General features: G+C 42.7%; 1 protein-coding gene and 2 long non-coding RNA genes across 8 annotated transcripts in view; 2 read left to right on the top strand and 1 right to left on the bottom strand.

Moving 5' to 3' along the window:
* TSHZ2 (teashirt zinc finger homeobox 2) overlaps positions 1-14,033 on the top strand; it is a 909,619-nt gene that overhangs the window by 527,022 nt on the left and 368,564 nt on the right. The window lies entirely within an intron of this gene.
* Positions 1,522-6,511, top strand: LOC145532397 (uncharacterized). Its single transcript, XR_014073195.1, has 2 exons — positions 1,522-1,643; positions 4,520-6,511. It is a non-coding gene; the product is annotated as an uncharacterized LOC145532397 (long non-coding RNA).
* Positions 2,387-9,886, bottom strand: LOC145532392 (uncharacterized). The gene is made up of 4 exons (XR_014073186.1): positions 9,719-9,886; positions 9,097-9,228; positions 6,763-6,973; positions 2,387-3,943 (listed from the first exon to the last, which is right to left on the bottom strand). It is a non-coding gene; the product is annotated as an uncharacterized LOC145532392 (long non-coding RNA).

Here is a 14,033-nt window from a genome sequence, read left to right on the forward strand (position 1 = left end):
TCCTGAAAATGCTTTTCTATACGATGCTTGGCAAGACTTGGGTATTAACAGCAAGAGTTATTCAGCTAAGTCAAATAGCTGAAAGTACACTGAATTTCCATCACTCAAAAAATGTAAAGCTGGAACTTAAGGCAGGAGTCTGGCAATTAATCTTCCACCTTTGGAAAATTCAAAATTATATTCCAGGTAGTAAAAACAAGTTAGTGAAAATAATATCTTGAATAGTGGGAGGAAAGTGATTAAAGGTGGTATTTCATAAAAATGAGCAAGGAATATTCAAACACCCTTCATATACACAGAAGTCAGGAAGATCCTCTGGAGAAGGAAATGGCAACCCATTCCAGTATTCTTGCCTGGAAAGTTCCATGGACAGAGGAGCCCGGCAGGTTACAGTCCATGGGATTACAAAGAGTCGGACACAACTGAGTGACTTTCACTTGGATGATTTAAAGTACTTGGAGGTAATAGAAGTGTCCCTCTTTTCACTCCTCCTCACCTTGATTCTTTACATCCATTTACTGCCTCCAAAACATTTTCTCTAGGCATTTCCATGCCTGGACCTTTCTCAGCACTGAGATCTCGGCTGGCATGTTACCCCCTTAGAAAGCCTTCCTGGAACATCTTAGCTGAATGAACCAGAGCCCAGCTCTCTGCCTCGGGGGTTGGCAGATGACAGCCTGTGGCTGAATCCAGCCTGCTGCCTCTATAAGTAATAAAACTCCTGTCAAAACCCCCAAGATAGGGAGATCAATAAGCAGGGTTTTCTCTGTGCCAAGCAGCACTCAGGACTCAGGGCAGCTCGCTCCTCCTCAGGCTTTTCCTGGCCCTCCCAGTCAAGGCTGGGGCGGGTGCTGTCCCTCCAGAGCCGCCCTCCTGTCTTTCCGTCCATGCTGGATGCAGACTTTGGTTGCTCGGGTTCTTTTCCCTCTTCCCAGCTCCACTGTCTGCACCTTATTGGCAAAGCTAAGGTCTTACTTTCCTTCCTTAATGCTTCACACAAAATTATCACTGCAGAAACCCAAAGAACAGTTGTTAATATGATTGACTAAATGCAATCATGAACCTTTTTTTGGAACTTCAGACACTTTGATGAAAGCAGAAAAACAAACAAAAAAACAGCGATATGGTTGGAGAACTTAAATCCTTCTTCCTTCTTCAAGTATGTGGAAGCAGCCTCCCTTTCTTTCCAAGGCAGAGAGAGGGATAGCCCACACATCAGAGGAGCCCCCAGTGCGGCCTCCAGGTATGCTGAACCAACCTCTCTGACGCTAATCTACGGGGTCTTCCCAGGTGGCCCTAGTGGTAAAGAACCCACCTGCCAGTGCAGAGGACGTAAGAAACAAGGGTTCGACCCCTGGGTCAGGAAGATCCCCTGGAGGAGGGCATGGCAACCCACCCCAGTATTCTGGCCTGGAAAATCTCATGGGCAGAGGAGCCTGGCAGTTTACAGTCCATGTGGTCACAAAGAGTCGGACATGACTAAAGTGACTTAACAGGCACACAGCATCTTCTGAGCCTGGTGGCTTTTCAAAGGACACCCTGAATCACTCCAGCAGAGGAGCCTAAGAAGTGTGAAGGAAAAGATATAGGATTCTGAATACAACATCACACTTCTAGTCTGGGCTTTGCTGATCCTCCATATGGTGAGTGCAGGAAGCAGGTCACGGAATGTCTGGGAGATTTCCTTTGCTTGTTCAGCAGGATCAACTTTGTGGACTGTTTTGGTTAACATGTCACCAATCATAGAGCTTCTTCTATCGACATACCATACTTATTTTCTATGCTCCTTTTGTGGGTTCAGTTGAAAACACCATCTTAGAAGGTTCTAGAAAGACTCTAGGCATCTCAATAAGAGTCTCTGAATGGGTTAATTCTCTGCACTTAGCAATGAAAAGACACTTTTTTTGAGTAGAGCTTAAATTCCATTTTGAAATCAATAAATGTGCTTCACTCACTTGCCTCAAAACTCAGAGAGAGGAGCTAGTTGAAATCAAGGTGATCAGTCTTAAGTTCAATTCCCAACTTTTGCTGAGGTCATTCTCCTAGTTATTGGTCACATCATTTTTCTTATCCCTACTTAAGGAGGTTATTTTGGTCTAAAATTTAAAACTCATAAGCAAAAATTAGCAAAGCTTTTTTTAAAAAATGTGGACCACGTATCTTCTAAGAGATCTTTAAGGAGACAGGCATTTTAAAACTGCCCCAGAAGCTGCTGTGGTTCAGGGAGAGAGTGAGAATGTGGGCTTTATAAGCTGTTCTCAATTGTCAACTAAGCCACGCTGTCAGGTAACCTCTCTGATTTTGTCAGCTCATCTGTAAAATGGAAATTAATAGTGTCTTCCCCACTGAGCTTTTATGAGGATAAAATAAGATAGTCTACAGGAAATTGCTTGGCAAATCATAAACTGCCATTTAACATAGAAGATAATCACCCAGAACTGTAGTGGGTAAGTTTCTTGAGCACAAAACAGTAAGCTAGAGAAAATTCTGGGTTAACACAAATACAGAAAGGAAAAAAATATAACCATGGCAATAATTATTTGGTAGCAATACTGTTTCAGAATATTGGCAAGTTAAAATATACACACATTTAACTTAGACATTTACAATGATATGCACTTGGCAAAACGTTTTAAATGTTATAAGATACTCTAAAATTCTGTTCTGCATACATATTATATATGCACACTACAATAGATATTATATACATTTTAACAAATATCATCAATAGGGATATACACATAAAACAAGTATAACATAATTTATGAACAATATACAGACTTAAAGAGTAGATTTTTAAACTCTGAATGTTTCATTGCTTTTCAAAATCGATGCTTGTGGAAGATGAAATCTACAGTGTAGTTCTACTTACTGAAGGAGGGGTGTTCTACACTGGCATGTTATGTTAAGGCATATACTTCTTATTTTCTCAAAAACTCCTGCCAGCAATTGTAGGTAAATGGAAATTGTGTGTGTGTGTGTGTGTATATGTGTGTGTGCACGCATGCGCATGAATGGATATGTGTATGCAACATCAAAACTGATTTGCCCAGGAACTCAATTTGAGCACAAAATCACAGGCATGAATATGCAAGGAAATTTGAATGTGTCTGTCAGCCACTGAATATTTGGCAAGGGGGGAAATTACAATAGATTGCTCTTAGAGCTTGGGAAGGAAGAATAAACACAAGTTTACAGGTGAGGGTTAGCAAACAGCATATATATTGAATAGTAGTCTGAAACAGATTCATCTGAACTTGGTAGGAAATTGACATTCAGTTTGTGCTAGTACATATTAGAACTGGAAGCCTCAAGTTATGTTTCTCAATAGGAATACAGAAAATTACTATATCTACATGGCAGGCACCTGGCAGAGCTGGCAAGATTGAGGCATTTAAACTAAAAATTTCAGAAAGGATCAAATCAGTGTTATTTTTGGTCAATCAGCAGGATAGTCAACAGGTATTTGTGACACAACCATTTAGCTGTTTGCTTTCCAACTCTGTTCGGCCAGCTTAGAATGGGAGACAACCCTAGAACGTTAGGAGAGGGAACAGCAGATCTTTGACCCTGGCTTGGACGGACAAATGGTAATAAACAGGGGCTTTGGGGAGGGCGTATGGAGAGACTCCTCAAGAGTTCTGTTTGCCTGCAGGGTTTACTCTCTTTGGTTGTAATAATAAGCCTCTCTAATCTTAAAACATGCTAACAGGTTTATTTGATGTTTTGAGGATTCAGTGAAACAGTGGATGGCATCTTTCTTGAGGGTTACGTTCGATAAGGAGTATGTAAGCTGCATGTGCTGCATGACACGGCTTCATTTACGTGATCCTTGTCAGGGCTCTTCACCTCATCATGCCTCAGTCGTCTTATCTGCAGCATGGTGATCGAAATAAAACCTCCTTAGGGGAGATGTTGACACATAATGATGATTCAGGAAGAGCTGTTAGCAGACAGGTAGCACAAAATTAAAAGCGGTAACTCTTACCAGGGTGATCGCAAGGTGGAGGTGGTGTTGCGATGGTTGTTATTTTATGCTCTGTGACTGCGGACTTGCCGCCAGGTCTTTCTGTGCTCATCTGTCAAAAGGGAGCAAGGCTGCTCTTCTCACTACTCTGAAGAGTGGCAGAAGGGACCAATAGAGATAAGGAGTCTGAAAAGCATCAAAGACAGTACGTGTAGAAGGCAAGAACAGAATAATAAAACATGATATTCAAATTCCAAGGAATCTCAGTTTCAAAGATGCTGCAAAACAATGTGCTCTAAAGAACAAGATGTGTGGATGAGCAGAGATATTGTCGGGGCCCTGGTGACATCAGAGGTGTTTGAACGTGGCCGATCCCCACTGCTGGGGAAATAGCTTCAAGTGCCTGCTCTTGGGAAGCGGGTATGGAAGGCTCGCCATTGAAAGCAGGGGCATGTGCGTTACTCCTGACAGATGCTGCCGTTATGTAATAGACATAAATGTAGTGGCCTTACATCCAAGTGGCAACAAACCTAACTTTATTTCTTCCTACAGCTGCATTAAATTCTTATTATGAACACCTGTGCCGTTGGATGACCGAACTTGACTGGAGTCAAATCAGGGGATCTGGGTCCATTCAGCCTCCTGGGACGGTGTCCAAGGACTTTGAGGTCACATGCGGTCCTGAGTTAGGACCTTCTGTCTATACCGACTCCCGCAGAATGTGCAGTTTCCCTTCTGATCTCTGACTGAAGACTATGCCAGAACTGCTAGTATTTTTCTAGCGATGTCTCAGACCCCCTTTCTTGGTTGTAGCACTTAAGTGTTTCTTCTAGTCTTCTGCCCCTGGAAGGGGAGGCTCTTCACAGGGCACGGAAACGGAAGGTTCTTCTGCTTTCACGCTCACCTGAAGGATTAACTTGCATGCTGTCCCCCAGGTCACCCTGCCGGGGGCCAAGGACTCAGCCCAGCAAATAGCCATTAGGAAGCAGAACACAGAGCTTCTTCTGTAACAGGCTGAAGCCTAAGTGTCTAGGACTGCTTCTCCTTTATTCGCCCACAATATACATGCCTCTCAGCACCCAAGAGTCCCTATCTTTTGGGTAAAGGGAAGTGGAGAGCAGAGGTGAAATGTCTTTGGCCTATCACGTTCAGGAGAACTAAAGCTACTTTGTAAAAGGCTAGCATGTCTGCTTTAGAAATCCCCAAGGCAAGACTAGGATTCCTTGGTCTGCTTTCAACTCCAGGCTGGACTAGGAGCCTTCTACAGAGTCGGGCTGGGGCGACACAGCAAAGGAAGGTCCCTCCACGGAGCGAGGGACCCACTGCTCATACCTCGAAGACTGTTTAAAAACAAACCCACCACGGATGATTCCTGAAGGAGTGAGCCACGATATTTTGCCACAGCCTGCACGGCTGGACAAGGGCCAGTGAGCTCCTTTGTAATGTCAGTGGTTTGCCTCCTGGAGACCGGAGGGCACCGCTGGGTCCAGATTCGACTGTCCCTCAAATCATTGATTATTCCCAATGAAAGCAACTGATTTTTGTTTTCAATCACATCCTATTCTGCTGCAGTCTTAAAGGGCATGAGAAATAGTTCTTTGTGCTGTGTCATTCTCGAGCAGGTTGTTCATTATGTAAAAAGCAATTATAGTTCAGAGAAAAACAACTCCAAGTGTGAAATGGTGAACAACATCATTGGAATGTCCCTAGAAGTCTCCAGTTGGAGTCCACAGACAACATCTTTGTACAGAGCATAGATACAGGTGCCCCTGTTGGAGGGGAGGTGTCGAAAAGCAGGCTGTCTCCTGCTCGCCCCCACGTCAGCCTCCAAGAGTACGCATTTGGCGAATGCCCACGCCAGCTCCCACGCCCAGACCCCATGCTTTTCCTGGGCCGTCTCCGGAGGGTGCCCTCTGCGTGACCCTACTCCACCTCTGACCCGCTCCAAATGTGGTATGTTCACTGTGTGGCCGAGAGGATAGTTTGAAAACATGACTCATCACTCGCCTCCTTCAGAACTCCTTCCATGACTTAAAATGAAGCATTTTATTTTCATTTCACGTCACTATAGCGGCTTCCTGGGTGTCTCACAGGACTTCCCAACCACACCATTCTAAGTTTCTTTTTCTGACTTCTTTTATTTATTCATTGATGATTATTTATTAAATACATACTCTGGCCATAGATCCTTGGCTTCAACCGCATGCAAATAGGACTGATATTTAAATGAGCCCACAGATAAACTGCCAGCCATGGTAAGCGATACAGGAGGAAAGCTCTAAGAGGTGGCAGGGGAACTAGACTTCATCGGGGTGGTCCAGGCAAGCTTCACTGGCTCTTAGTATCTGGGAAACTTGTCATCGGTCTTTAGTACCTTGCTACTTAATTTTGACTTTTCAAAGAATTTGACTTTTAAGAATTCCCGATGTGTTTCTTCCCACAAAGAGCTGAGAGGCAACGGTTATTTCAACTGGATTTACAGGAGGAACACCTAAGGCCCTCGATTAAAAAGAAAAAGAAAAAAGTAGAAGGATAAAAAAGAAAGGGAAGGAAAGGAAAAAGCAAAGTAAGCGTGCGGAGCATCAGATTTACTGCTGAGGGAAGCATCGGGGGCCATGTTATCTCATTTTGTTATTATTTAACGACTGTACGAAAGAGAAGAGGCTCGAACCCTCCGAGGAATAAGGCATTAATCCTCATTAGGCCTCGTTCAGTTGGGTGTGCTTTCTCTGCAGCACGTGAAACAGGAAGAGATCCCTTCCCGGGGAGGATAAATGCGTTATCTCATAGCTCACCTACTCTGGAGTACCTAATGGGCTGCTCTGGGAGCGTGTGCTGTTTATCATCGCTGGAAAGGGCAGGACGTGCCTATGGCGTCTGCTAGACCATGAGTGATTCATGGTGCGCTTTACCCTCAGCTGTTGGGAGAGGCAGCCACGTGGGTGGAGTTCCATCTGTGCCATATGCAGCCCCTTTAATTAATGATTTATCTGATTATCTTCCTTCCTGAAAGAGGGGGAAAAAAAGGTTTTACTTCTATCAGTAAGACTACCACCCGCCAAAGAGGGTCATTATCTGAATCCCAGTGACAAACAAGATGATGGGGAACATTCTAGGGGGAGGGAAACCCAAGGGGAAAACAGGTTAGCAAAACCCCTTGCTTCCTGAAGGAAACTTTAGAAGGTGTTTCCTAATCCTGCCTAGCACAGGTCAGTGTTTCCACACACAGCACACACATCTGCTCACGTGTCCATAGAACAAGAGAGGAAATGTAAAGAGACTCCTCTGGTTGAGGGAAGTCATTAATCCAGTGGCTTGGCAGTTAGAAGCTTGAAAAAAGATGACTTATTATTAACATGCAATTGTCACCACGTTAATAATGAAATATCGATCTGTTCCCACTTAATGAAAATCAACTTATTCTAATTTACCCCTGGAAAGAAGACCACTTAGGGTCTCATTCTGACACCTTTGCATTGTCCACCTGTGTATTTTTCAGTGGTATTTACTTGTTTTTGTCCATACCGCTGAGAACCAGAGAGGGAGAAGGGAACAATTCACATCGGGTCAACCAAACTTATGTTTCTTTCCTTCCTTCTTCGGAATTCAATTATTTGACTGAGCAACGGAAACCTTCATGGAGACCTTACAACATACTAAGTTTTAATGGTGATTTTTATGATTAAATGATTACAATCTTTGTTAATAAAAATATTGTTACATTAGAAACACAGAATCTTAGATAATCATTAACAGTCCTAATCTATAGCTCGATTTATAGCTATTTACAGGCGTATATATATATATATTTACACGCGTATATATATATATCATCGAAAAAGCAAGAGAGTTCCAGAAAAACATCTATTTCTGCTTTATTGACTATGCCAAAGCCTTTGACTGTGTGGATCACAATAAACTGTGGAAAATTCTGAAAGAGATGGGAATACCAGATCATCTGACCTGTCTCTTGAGAAACCTGTATGCAGGTCAGGAAGCAACAGTTAGAACTGGACATGGAACAACAGACTGGTTCCAAATAGGAAAAGGAGTACGTCAAGGCTGTATATTGTCAGCCTGCTTATTTAACTTATATGCAGAGTACATCATGAGAAACGCTGGGCTGGAAGAAACACAAGCTGGAATCAAGATTGCCGGGAGAAATATCAATAACCTCAGATATGCGGATGACACCACCCTTATGGCAGAAAATGAAGAAGAACTAAAGAGCCTCTTGATGAAGGAGGAGAGTGAAAAAGTTGGCTTAAAGCTCAACGTTCAGAAAACTAAGATCATGGCATCTGGTCCCATCACTCCATGGGAAATAGATGGGGAAACAGTGGAAACAGTGTCAGACTTTACTTTTTTGGGCTCCAGAATCACTGCTGATGGTGACTGCAGCCATGAAATTAAAAGACGCTTACTACTTGGAAGGAAGGTTATGGCCAACCTAGATAGCATGTTTAAAAGCAGAGACATTACTTTGCCAACAAAAGTCCGTCTAGTCAAGACTATGGTTTTTCCAGTGGTCATGTATGGATGTGAGAGTTGGACGGTGAAGAAAGCTGAGCGCCTCAGAATTGATGCTTTTGAACTGTGGTGTTGGAGAAGACTCTTGAGAGTTTCTTGGACTGCAAGGAGATCCAATCAGTCCATCCTAAAAGAGATCAATCCTGGGTGTTCATTGGAAGGTCTGATGTTGAAGCTGAAGCTCCAATAGTTTGGGCACCTCATGCGAAGGGTTGACTCATTGGAAAAGACCCTAATGCTGGGTAGGATTGGGGGCGGGAGGAGAAGGGACGACAGAGGATGAGATGGTTGGATGGCATCACCGACTCGATGAACATGGGTTTGGGTAGACTCCGGGAGTTGGTGATGGACAGAGAGGCCTGGCGTGCTGCAATTCATGGGGTCGCAGAGAGTCGGACACGACTGAGCAACTGAACTGAACTGAACTGAACAGGCGTATACACAATGCAGTCAAAACTGGATTCTCTTCACAAGATTTAAAGTCTGAACTGTGGAGAACAATTTTACATTAAGAAACTCTAATAGCCTATCTTAATTAGCTGCCAATTTTGTGAATTATTTCAGTTTTATAGTCACAGTTTTTCTACTCATTTATTTACCTGTGATTTTGAAATTATCTGTGAAGCAATCTCCTTTTGATAATATGGGAATGAGCCAGTGACTATTGCCTTCTGAAAACGTAGATCATTTTTATTTACAATTTAAAACATAAATACTTTAAGGTCAGGCCTCTCACAAGTTACTACTACGTTGTTCATTCACACTTGTACATTTATCACGCAAAGAGACACACAGGGTGTGTGTGTGTGTGTGTGTGTGTGTGTGTGTGTGTGTGTGTGTACCAATGCAGTGGCTTTTATTATTTCTGTTAGGTGTTGTTGCAAGGAGGTTCACATAAACATTTATATAGGTTTTAGAAAACAGTTGTTACCGAGGAAGAACCTTTTTCTGTTTACACAAATTCAGAACAAAGAAACATTGCTAAAGCTTCCGGTAATTGACATGTGGGCGTGTTTTTCAAGTCACTGACTGGAAGAAGTGAGTGTCTGAGATTTATTTGTGACAGGACTTAAATTACTGGTAGCCTGACACATTTTTGAACAATTACTAGACACGGAGGTGTTTAAAGTAATGGGTACTGTTTGTCTGAGGGATGGGGAAGTTTCAAAACCGTTAGAACAAAACAATTTTCGTTTTGATTAGTTAGATGTTAACACTTACATTTATATTACTAAACAGCACATACACAGTTGACTCCTCAAATGATAGTTGTGTTTTTTTTCCCTCGGAAGGAAAGTCGCATTTAAAGAGAAAAATCCCTCCGAGTGATGACCTGGTGGATCTCGGGATCCGGGAGGGGACGGGCGTCTGCTCGCCCAGTTCTCGTGTGACGACCCAGTTCTCGCGTGACGACCTGGTGGATCTCGGGGATCCAGGAGGGGACGGGGCGTCTGCTCCCATCAGTTCTCTCCTCGCCTCTGGCGCTTTCCCATCAGTCCCCGCAGGACCCAGAGCAGAGAGCTTTGTCCTGCTTCGTTTCAAATGTCTCAAAACCCAGGGCTTCCTGTCCATTAACTAGTGACTCTTTCAGGAGCTCCTAGACACTGTTGAGCCAGTCATCTGAACTCCAACTGGAAAATTAAAGTTCACAATTCAGAAACTGCTCGCGTCCCCAAAAGATAAAGCATCTACAGCTGCCGTAATTGGCAATGCGTAGATGTTTCAAGTGATCCAAAAAAGTCAAAGCAGTCATTTCCTCCCCGCTTCTTTCCTGTTGGTGCCTCTGATGAAAATAGAGGACTGCAGAGTTTCCCTTCCTCTTCTTTTGTTGTTATTGTGACTTAAAAAGGAGAGCAGGCTTTGGGGGTGGGGTCTGTCTCCTGGACTTACCTGTTCTTGCTGTTCTTAAAGGTGCAGGTCAGGAAAACCTAGAGCTTGCTTCTCGATCAGACAAACACTGGCGATGCATTTTATCACCCCTCCAAGATCTTTTTCCTCTGCCCTGGGTCCAGAGACATCCATGAAGTCATGTCCTCTGATGACTCCTAGAGAATGATTCAGTACTAAATGTATTTCTCTTTCAAAAACCAAACCAAAATAAATAATCCAAAAGAAAAAACCAAACACACACACACACACACACACAAACACCCCCCAAATCCCTTTTGCCTTTTTTTATGGAGACACAAAGAACTTTGCATTTGCCAGAGTCTAGAGCATTTGTTCTCAACCTGGGGTGATTTAGGCCACTCCCCCTGCGGTCATTTGGCAATTTCTAAAGATATTTGCAGTTTTCACAATGGAGACTTGCTACTGACTTCGAGTGGGAAGAGGTCGGGGATGCTGCTAAGCATCCCACAGGACAGTCCCCACAACAAAGAATTATCTGACCCCAAATATGCATGGTGCTGAGGCTGAGCAACTCTGGTGGAGAGGCATGAGGTAATGCCAGCTCGGGAATGTTCTGTGCTTCCGTGTTGCTCTGGGTGCTGGGAATTTTTTCCCCTGACCTACACATCCAGATCAAGAAGTATCAAGAATGCTAAATCGGGTGGAAACAGTAGTTTAGGACGTCCTTATCCTTCCAGTAGATGGAGGACATGTCTTTAAAGTTACATAGCCCATGTTCCCAGCTTCTTTAAAAGAACATAATGTGCAAATAAATATGAGAAAAAAGAGAATGTTCAGTGCAGACAACAAAGTGATACAGATGTAGCAATATTAATGGCCACACTTGGGGGAGGGGCGGGGTTCCTACTATGTTCCAGTCTTGGAAATAAGCCCTTTATCAGTGCTACTTTATCAAATGCTCACAGGAGCACTGGGAGGTGGTATTACTAGGAGTAGACCTGACTCCTAGTAGGATTTCTGTCCCTGCCTCATTTTGTAAGCTTGCACAATAAGATTTTCTTTCTAGTCTCCTTAGTCCTCATTGCAACAGGAGAGAGTGAATCTAAATGATGTATTGTTCCTATCCTATTTCTAAGAACTCATGAAATCCATAAACTATCCATAGATTTTAATCGATATGATGAAAAATAACTGCTTTGCCTTCATTCCCCTCTTCTCAGCTGGATATTTTGACATCATCCCTGGATGGTTTTCCAAAATTACTTTGGAAAGTCAGCGTTAGGAATCTGGAAAGTATAGGAATTATGTGAGACTGGGACATTTCCTCTGGTTCACTGTGGGTCAAGCAGGTAAACTTTCTACAAGGTTGAGAGATTATCAGCCTTGGGGAGGAAAGGAACATTTCTTCCACGCATCCTTTCATCCATGCATCCTTCCATCTATCCATCCATTCATCCAACTATCCGTCCATCCTTCCATCCATCCATTCATCCATCCGTCAGTCCAGCGTTTGTCTTCTTCCATCCACACAAATGGATGGAACCACATCGGAAATAAATTCAACAAAGGTTAGGAGTTATTTCTAGATGCTGGAATGTTAGATGATTTTTAAATTTTCTTCTTTATAATTTTTATTACTTAAACATAGTAAGTATGAGTCATTTTTAACAATGAAATTACTATTTTTTAGAAGGAAGATGGTGATATGAGATGAGCTAATGGACACTTTTCAACAGTCCAGGAAAACTGTCTTGATAGTTAAAAAGAGTGCTTCCCATCTACTATTAACTCTGTTCTGCCAAGTTAAAAAAAAATTGGTCTATTTTCAGTTTGGGGTATAGGTTGATTGATGTAACTTTTCATTCTGAAATATGTATGTTTATAGTTTTCCACTGACCTCAGTGTTGGTTACTTTCACTATACATTAGCTAAAAGTAGAGACCATTTATCATAAGGATTGGTTGCAGGATTTCTCTGGGCCATGATTTGGCTACAGACAATGAGATTTCCAAAGAAATGAAAGATGCATTTCCAAATTTTAAGGCATCTGTGTGCAGTTTGACAATAGAGACAAGAAATGAAGGGGTGATCTTCACCTTACCAACCTTGGTTTATAAGTGACATGGGTATAACTTTTCTTACGTTCATAATTGTCTTTGTAAACTCTTTTGCATCTTTTAAAATTTCTGACCAAATGTCACCTCCTCAATAGAGCTCTCCTTGACTACTCCTTGTGAAGTTAAATGTTTTCCTCCTTTGATTGAAAAGTTCAATGTTTCCCTCTTTTTCATTGTCTCTTAATGTACTTAATGTATAAAAGGTATCACATTGCTGAAATTATGTCCTTACGAATCTGTTCGTCCTACTGGATTTTGACTTCCCGTGGGGCAGGAGACAGGACTTATTGGCCTGTGTGTCCCCAGGGCTTCTCATAGTGCCTCAGTTACTTGCCAGGAAATGAGCCGGCCAGAAAGCAAGTTAGGAGATGGGTGGTGTGAAATGCAAAAATCAGAGAACTGTGTAAAAAGTATAGGTAAGAGTGAGCTTGGTAAAACTTAGGTTTTTTGGAAACTTCAAATTTACACTGGCTAAACAGCCAGACAAAACTTGCAAAACAATCAACCAAGAAAAGAAAATAGCAATTGCTGTTTTTATTGAGTTTCAGGGACTTATAATAAAGGAGTATTCAAATTTGGAAAAAGCTTCATTGGAACTATAAGTATTAGTAATTTTCTAACCAAAAAATTAGGGCACACCATCCCTGTGCCAGGGAGGGTGCTGAAGGGGTCAGCACATGCATAACTCATTTTTCAACAGAGGTAGATGTTTTTAGGCCCATTATACAGATGAAGTAGTTGAGATTTAGTTAAGTCACACAGGCCATTGGTCAGAGCCCCAATCTCTCCCAAGATATTTGGCCTTGAAGGTCAATGTTCCTCCCACTCAACCACAGCTGCTTCATGTCCTCCTCTGTCCCTGGCATTTCCTCCATGTGGAAAGCTTTGAAAAGGCTCCAGTCACATTTTGAAATTCCATGACAAAAAATTGAATGTCGTCCAAAGCATAGTTTAGGATTTAAACATCCCTGTCAATCCTGGCTGTCATCACCAGGAGATTTTTATCCCAACAATAGATCACTGTGATGTGCTTGGCCTGAAGGGCCCTGGGCTGTTAAGATAGGAATCTATTGAGTAATGCAAATAAATTTAAAAAAAGACAGGTAGTCTCAGACTTTCATTATTGCCTTCTTTGCCGTCAGGCTCACAGACAGCTCTAAGCAAAACATGTTCCTTTTTACCATTTTAATAATCTGTGCAATGGGAATGAGAGAGGGCGGGGTTTTCATCCAGCTGGTATTTTAATCATTTCAATGATTCATGTACTTTTTGAACACAGAAGTGACTGGAGTTGAGGTAATAAAATAAGGACACCAGGAGATTTGGAGTGGGATTATGGAAGCACCACTTGCTGAGCTAACGAAAGGGCCCTGATGACGAGTCTAGAGTACTGGTTTCAGGCATAAATAGCTGGGGAGATAGGGAGAAGGAGCATCGCAGGTGCCAAGGCCGCGAGGGAAATGGGTTTAGGCAGAGTGTTCCAGAAACAGAGCAGTCTGATGTGGCTGGTGAGAGTCCAGCGAGTCAACGCGGTGAGGCACGATACTGAGGTTGAAGGCGGGAGTAGG

The sequence above is a fragment of the Giraffa tippelskirchi genome, chromosome 13, assembly GCF_054371585.1.
Source record: "Giraffa tippelskirchi isolate mGirTip1 chromosome 13, T2T-mGirTip1v1.2.pri, whole genome shotgun sequence".
Classification (NCBI taxonomy): Eukaryota; Metazoa; Chordata; class Mammalia; order Artiodactyla; family Giraffidae; genus Giraffa; species Giraffa tippelskirchi.